At 51.8% G+C, this 7,928-nt stretch overlaps 1 protein-coding gene across 2 annotated transcripts in view; it reads right to left on the reverse strand.

Moving 5' to 3' along the window:
* The window catches only part of DPYSL5 (dihydropyrimidinase like 5), a 95,931-nt gene extending 89,182 nt beyond the window's left edge, over positions 1–6,749 (reverse strand). For both annotated transcript variants that reach the window (XM_087437029.1, XM_004418251.3), the window contains exon 1: positions 6,602–6,749. The gene's annotated coding sequence lies outside the window, so the exon portion shown is untranslated. The remainder of the gene's footprint in view (positions 1–6,601) is intronic.
* Between the last annotated feature and the right edge of the window lie 1,179 nt (positions 6,750–7,928).

Raw genomic sequence — 7,928 nt, forward strand, 5'->3', positions numbered from 1 at the left:
CCACCCCACCCCCACATATGTAGTCACCATTTTACATATGTGTATTGCCCACATAATTGACAATATGGCCAACTTAAAACAATCCACGTGACTTCATTAAAGTTGAGTTTCACATGTGTTGGACACAAGAGCAAAAAGATATTGAATGAAAAAATTAGAGGCTATGCTTGAATTTTATAACAGAATGAACATATCGATCCACAAAGACAGAAATCTGGTTGAAATGGTAAAAATGAGAAACGAGGCAACTTTTTCCTTAACAGTGGATCATGCTCTGCAAAAGGACAAAAGGGAAGGACAGGACCAGACAAAAGCAGGGAGAATAAAGACCCAAGGCTGAGACATTAGAGCGAGCCCATGCAGATCTGAACTCAACAAAGGGGCTGCCTGTAAATGGACACTGAAGTGACACAAAGATGGTGTGACTGAGCACCGGGCACTGCTACTGTGTGGGAGACACGCACAAGGAGTCAAGGCAGTTGAGACCCAAAAAACTTTACCGAGCGAATGAAAATGGACAGATGTTGGCGGGTGGAGAATGACACAACGCTCAATTCAGAATGCAGATATTCTGCTTTTTTCAGGAGAATCTAGTCATTCATAAAACCTCAACCTCACTTGGGCCAATGACTTTAAATTCAAATGGGGAGCCAGAGGCCTCAATGGCTGGAAAATCATGTAAAATATCATCTAAATCATTCCGTCAGTCATTCTTTCAATATTACCTATTGAACCCTTACTCTGAGCAATGTTTTGTGCTAGAAGCTACATGGATGAAAAAAGAGGTCCAAATTCTATTTTAAATAAGGCAAGGAGCACCATTTTGTAATGGAATAGCCCATTGCTAAATTATTTAGTTTATTGTAAACTTTACACCCAACAAGTAAGGTTCTTAGCTTGGGGTAGTGTTTAAAAGCATGGGGCCGGCCCTGTGGCTTGGTGGTTGGGTGTGCGCGCTGCGATGCTGGCGGCCCGGGTTCGGATCCCGGGTGCGCATCGAGGCACCACTTCTCCGTTCGTCCTGGGGCCGAGTCCCACGTGCAGCGACTGGAAGGATGTGCAGCTGCGACACGCGACTGTCCACTGGGGCTTTGGGGGGAAAGAATAAAATAAATAAAATCTTTAAAAGCATGGACCCTGTGATGGTTTGTTTTTCATGTCATCTTGGCTAGGCTATAGTATCCAGTCATTCAATCAAACACTCATGTATATGTGTTGCTGTGAAGGTATTTTGTAGATGTGGTTAACATCTACAATCAATTGACTTTAAGTAAAGGACATGTTCCTTTATAATGTGGGTTGATACAATCAGTTGAAAGGCCTTAAGAGAAAAATTGAGGTTTCCCCGAGGAAGAAGAAATTCTACCTTAAGACCAAAATATCAGCTCCTTGCCTGAGAGTTTCCAGTCTGCTGGCTGCCCTACACATATGGGACTTGTCAGCCCCCCATCACATATGCCAATCCTTATTGGTTCTGTTTCTCTGGAGAACTCTGACTTATACAGACTCTAAGCAGACTCCTAGGGTTTGAAGCTTGGCTCTGCCACTTCTCTGGCTGGGTGATTTCTGTGCCTCTGTTGCTTCATCTGTAAAATGGGGATGATAATAGTACTTAATTCATAAGAGCTAGAACAAACCCCAGCAAAGAGTAAGTGCTTTGAAAGTGTTTGTTAAATAAGTAATTTTGTGGTGCTGAGTTTATTTCTTAGCTGGAAAACTTGAGATATTTTTATTCCTAACAATCTGCCATCAACCAAAGAGGGTCACTCTTTCCCACACCAAGAACAGAACAGCCTCGGAACAACAGCACCTCACTAATACAGGTGTCTGATTGTTCCTTTAGAAGGTGTAGGAGCAGGGTGAGACGCCAGGCCAACTCTACACCCAGGGATGATTTGGCAAAGCTGGGGTCAGAGTGCTTCTGGAACATTCTTAACTCTGCAAGTTCTCAGCTGCTGAAAACAGCTGTGCTTAAAGAGGCTCAGACTCAGCACAGAGCTATTCCTACTATTTGCAAGGGTGGGAGCTTCAGAAAGAGGACTTAATCATTCTTTCTGTTCCCACTGTTGGTAGCCCACAGCAGCCTGCCCTGGCCCCTTGGAATGAAAGATTAAATAAGGAACCGAAATGTTGTTTTTGTGGGCATACGTTCTGGGGGGAGAGTATGATGATGGTGATAACTAACATTCATTGAGCACTTACCAGGTGTCAGATACTACTCAGTGCTATACATATATTAACACAGAGGATGCTATGGTTAAGTCCATTATTTTCAATTAAATAAGTTTCAAAGATTGAAATAGAACAAATCATAAACAATATTCTTTCATGAATTTGTTTTGTTAAAGAATATAACGTGTCGGGCCGGCCCCGTGGCTTAGCGGTTAAGTGCGCACGCTCCGCTGCTGGCGGCCAGGGTTCGGATCCGGGGCGCGCACCGACACACCGCTTCTCCGGCCATGCTGAGGCCACGTCCCACATACAGCAGCTAGAAGGCTATGCAACTATGACATACAACTATCTGCTGGGGCTTTGGGGAAGGATAAAAAAAAAAAAAGGAGGAGGAATGGCAATAGATGTTAGCTCAGAGCCGGTCTTCCTCAGCAAAAAGGGGAGGATTAGCACAGATGTTAGCTTAGGGCTGGTCTCCCTCACCAAAAAAAAAAAAAAGAATATAATGTGTCTACTTTTATGCATAAATATCAAAGTTCACTAAAGATTCATATCATAGTATTTGAGCCTTTCATCTTCATCTAAAAAATTTAAGGCAAAGATCTTGAGATTAATTTCTCATTTATTTTATTCACTAGCAGTGCAATAAAATCAAACACCTTCTTGTTATTCTCGTTTGATTTCATATTACACCAGCTTCTCCCTACAGGTTTCCACAGTGACAAGGATTTTCTGTATTATAGTTCTCCAACAGGATCCAGAGAACTAAGTCTTAGACTTTTCTGAAATGTTTTCTTATAGCTCAGAAAACAAAAATGTATGAACAGGATCAGATTCTATCAGAATTTGGTTAATTTTTACACCAGAAAGATAGACTGAGTCTTCAATACTCTTTTCTAGTAAAATTGACTTCTCTGGCTGTCAATATTTATCTAAATCCTAATTTACCCCAGAGATTTGTCCACAGTTGTGATGGCCTTTGGCCTACAGTTCCCTGGAGCTAATGCTGGGTCACACTGCATCCTGGGTCAGAGGAGCTATTATTAAGAAGGGAAAATTCTCAGACATCCATGGCAGGAGGACAGAGAGAGGTGGAGGTACCACAGATGAAGCCTACACCAAGTCCCCAAACCTAAGTTTTGCCAATTGTGTAGACTTGCCTTGCTGTGTAACTGTTTCTGGAGGTGGAAACATGCACGCAGGGCGCTGAGAATACTGGAAGTACCCTGGCTAAGTCTGCATCTTGGAGAGGCTATGCTGAAAACGACCAGGTCTTCATGTCCTGTGAACATCTTTTGTACACCTAGCTGAGGTCCCCAAGGTCAGGGAGATGGGAGTTACGAATGGCACCCTGGATTCTGGGGACATAAGCCCTTCTCTGGGGTCACCTGCCTCCCAGACATTTTCACAGGAGGCCAGAGGGGGATGCTGCTTTCTCTCCATCTTCCCTGTAGAAACGGGCTGGGCATGTTGGCATTCCTCATTTATGGACTCCCCACAAGGAAAAGACTGGGTAGGATGTTCACAGCCCTTTACTAGGATTACACCCTTAAACAAATCCGTAAAATGCTTTCAAAAATAATAAACCAACAAAACATTCCCTCCTGAAACTTTTCCCCTTGGGTAATAACATGAAAACACATTTCCTATTGCAGCTTTTTCATAACAAAAAACCTTCAGCGTCAGATTTTGGGTCTTCTAATATTGAGATTCCCGGTTTTCACCTATTCTGGAGATAGATAGGTCTATTAATTTAGTTAAAAATATCCAGCTTCCAGTCCTTCCAGACCAGTTTTGTAAATTCTGAGAAGCACCTCCTCAAAGCACCATCCTTTAAAACCTGCAAGACACAGTCTACTGCTACTTTCCTGTGGCCACTCGGCACAGCCTAGATAGGAGGCCTTCGTGCTAGCAATGACCATACGTTCTGGGCCAGAGCCAACAGTTACATCAGAGCCCCTCACCTTATGCATCAAACTGGTTGAGAAAGAAAATCCTGAGGTTTCAAGGCTAGCATAAGAGAGCCAAAAGGCTCATCAATTAACTTCATGGCAAATGGCAAACATAAGTCACATCAATTAGTCTTACGATGCTCTGTCAATTTAGCCAAGTTTCCTCTGCTCTTGGAATAAAAATGCTTCTGCCTTGCTCTTTTTTTTTTTTTAATGAATGATAATTGAAAAGTATAAACCTTATGCTATAACCTCACCTTTAATATCAGCTAAACAATTATCAAAGAAAACCTATAAAACCGAATTCTGGTTTTTGGCTGTCATTTCACGTGTCAAGACGCTGCAGGCTGACATGAAAGGTGCTTAGACAGGGAGGAAGACTATGCACGCACGCAAAGCTCTGCTGGATTCCTGTTTTGTGGTTCCATGTCTGTTCATCTGCTTTCCCATGGGCAAGCAGCCCCCTGCTATCACAGAGCCGGCCCCGTCTTAGGTCAGCAGACAATACGGGCGAAATCTGCAAAGGATGGACACGCTGGTTTGGGTGTGGTCACCGGCAGAGGGAAGCTTTGGTCCTACAGGCTCTAAGACCAGGAGCCGCACCCTTGGCGGGAATCTCCACGAGTGCTTATCCCAGATTTTACCACCATCCGCACCAGCCCCGACTGCTCCCTCTGTGAACACATAACCGACCTTCGATGCAGGCCGCCTCGCAGACAAAGCCGGCTGCTCAGGGAGCCCGTTATGCACCCAGGCGACCCGCAGGTCGCCGCCGGGCCGCCGCGCCACGTCTCGGCTGCTGGACAACAGCAAGCCGCGGGCGGCGGCGCCGCAGCCAGAAAGCACCAATTGCCGGCCCCACAGTCTAGGGGGACGCGCAAGTCACACCAGGGAATTAACGGCGGGGCTTGGCGCCCCAACACAAACCCCAAGAGACGAGCACATGCCCTGAGATTTCTCTGGGAGCATTTCTGCACCAGAAAACTGCAGACTTGAGTTCTGGGGGGCCCTAGTTCGTGGTCAGGTGGATACCAACGCCAGCTATTGTTCTCCGGGTCTCCTCGGCGGGAGACGTTCCCCATTCCGCCTTCCTGGCTGCATCTGCCGCTGGACCAAGCCTTTCAGCTCCGCGAAGAAAAGGGAGTGCCCGCGGCGCTGCGGATTATCACAAAATCCTAAAGGAGTCCCTACGGATTTGTGTCAAGCCGGGAGACAAAGCTCCTCTAGGGGACAGCCCAGCCGGGTCCCGGATCCGCCATCCTGGGTCTGTCGCCTCTCCAAGGGCCACACCCAGCCGGCCACCTGGACCGCCAGGCCCCACGCCTAAAGCTGAGGGTCTTCAGGCCCAAGACCGGCCTCCCAGCTGCCCGCTCCTCCCTTCCCCAGAGACCTCCCTCCCCAGGGAGACCCTCCCCCGCACCGCGCTGGTCTCCTCCTCCCTCGCGTCTACCCTCCTCAAACCCAGTCGGTCTCCACCCTCCTGCATCACTCCTCCCATCCTCATTCTTCATCAGCCCCAGCCTCCCCTCGTCTCGCGCCACCTGCTCCAAGCTGCTTCCCTCCCTCCTCAGACCCTCCCCCCGCCCCCTTCTCTTTCCTCCTCGAACCCTGGTCTCCACTCCCCCTTCCTCCCAGACCCAGTCACCTGTCCCCACCCAGCTTCCCCATCTCCTCATCTTTGCTCAAACGGAGGCTTAGCCTCCGTCTCTCCCCACAGCAGCTTCTCTCCGGCTTGGACTCCTGCACCCTCCCCAGGCCTGGGGCGTCGACGTCTCTCGCCCGCCAAGATCGATGCTGCGGGGAGGGCTCCCGCGCTGGGCTCAAGCGAAGGAACCCAGCTCGGCGCCCGCTCTGGGCCGGGCAGCGGCAGGCGGCCTTTGTGGTTCAGGCAGGTGCCTCGGAGGCGAATCGTCCTCAGGCGTCCGCTCCGTCAGCCGGACGGGTGGAACGGGCCGCCGGGTCCGGTCCAGGCTGGGCAAATCCCAACCCGGAGGCGAGATGGACCGAGGGTGTGTGTATGGGTGGTGGGTGGGGGGCCGGGGACCGCGCCGATCTAGGGACCCGGGCAGGACAGGCCCACACCCAGAGAAGCCCCCGCCCAGCCTTCCAGCCATTCACCGCTCCTCGACGAGCGAGGCTGGGCGCCTACTATGTGCTAGGAATGAAACCCCTTCACCCAAGCCGCCTCCTCACCCCAGTTCTTCGAAATCCCACGAGCTCACATTAGACGCCTACTATGCGCAAGGCACCGCACGGCGCTCTGTGGGCGTACAAAGAGGACCGGATTCGGGCCCCAGTTTAGCCCGGACGGCCGCCCCCAATCCCAAACTACACCTCCCACCGCGTGCCCTGCAGCAGGGCCCCTAGGCGCACCCCAACCCCCGCCCTTTTGTGCGCCTCCCAGAGAAGCAGAGGGTGAGAGATGGATGTCCCAGCCCGGGGAGAATAAGCCCACCGCCCGCCCCGCCATCACCCACTCCTCCGGGATGCTGCGGCTGCGAGGCTCCGTCGGTCGGTCCGTCTCTCCTCGGTCTCGCCGTGGCGCCGGAGCTGCGGGTGCTCGGGGCGGCGGCGGCTGCACGCGCGCTCGCTCGATCGCCGCCTTGGCGCGCCGGGCGCTGGAGTCCGAAGCCGCGAGCGGGGGAGGGGACGTGGGGGGGGGGGAGGCGGCCTCGGCCAATCACGGATCCAACGGCTCCTCCCCAGTGCTCCCCACCTCGCGCTCGCAGGTTAGGGGAGGCGGAGACAGGCGGCGCCCCGCATCCTCGGCGCCGCGCGCGGCCGCCGCCTTGGGACTACAACTCCCGACAGGCCCTGCTGCAGGGCCGGGGTCCGAGAGGGCACAGAGGGAGCGGCCCGAGAACCCGCCGGCCCCCTTCGCGCCCTTCTGCGCTTTCCTTTGGGTTTCCATGGTGACTCGCGACACTTCACAAAGCCCGGGCGCTCGGACGCGCTGATGCACGGGTCCCCTGGGAGGGCTACGGGGCTCGTCTCGAGGACACAACGCCTCCCCTCCCCCTGCAGGACCCAACCCGAGGGGCTAAAACAATGCCCCGGCCGCGTCTTCCCGGCTACTGCTGGGCCTGCTCTTCGCTGCTGGGCCCGGCTAGGGCCGCCGGGTTCCCTCCAAGACCCAGTCCGAGGCATTCGAAGTGGGCGCTCGGCGGGATTGCAGGATGGAGAGGGCGGGGGTGGTCGTTATAGGAAAATGTTCTCACATACAGGTGGATGGCCACCCAGGGCCACCTGAGTTCGCATCCGTCCCCTCTTGGGGCTCGAACCCGGAGTTCATTCTTTCCGCGGCGCTGAGCTAAGGCTTCTCCATCCAGAGCTCTCAGATCCAGCTGCCTGTCTTATTTCTGACGCCTCCTTTCAGGGCATGGTGAAGCCTCTGGAAATGTTTTATAACTCAATTTATATTCGCTTCACCTTTTTTCTTCACTTTCTAAATACACACATAGTTTAACAAAATCAACAGATCTAAAAAGGAGAGGGAGGATCATCACGGCTTTGTACCACCTCCCTGATCCCCTCTCAAGGCTTTAACGTATATCTGTTATTTTATGTGATAGTAACAATAGCTTAGATATGGTTTAGTGATTTGCCTCTTTTCACTTAATGTCACTCCAAAGGCGTTGCTATTGATACGGTGTTAAAATGCAGCATGCAGTCCTCACCTCCAACCACACCCCGGGGCCCCCGGGGAACCCCAAAGGGCTGCTGCAGGAGCCCTTCTCCTCCCTGGCTGGCGGGAAGGGGTGGAGGTGAGGGAGTTCCCTGGCTGCCTGGGAACCGTGGAACTGG

The sequence above is a fragment of the Ceratotherium simum genome, chromosome 11 (assembly GCF_057802395.1).
Source record: "Ceratotherium simum simum isolate JZ-2026a chromosome 11, ASM5780239v1, whole genome shotgun sequence".
NCBI lineage: Eukaryota > Metazoa > Chordata > Mammalia > Perissodactyla > Rhinocerotidae > Ceratotherium > Ceratotherium simum.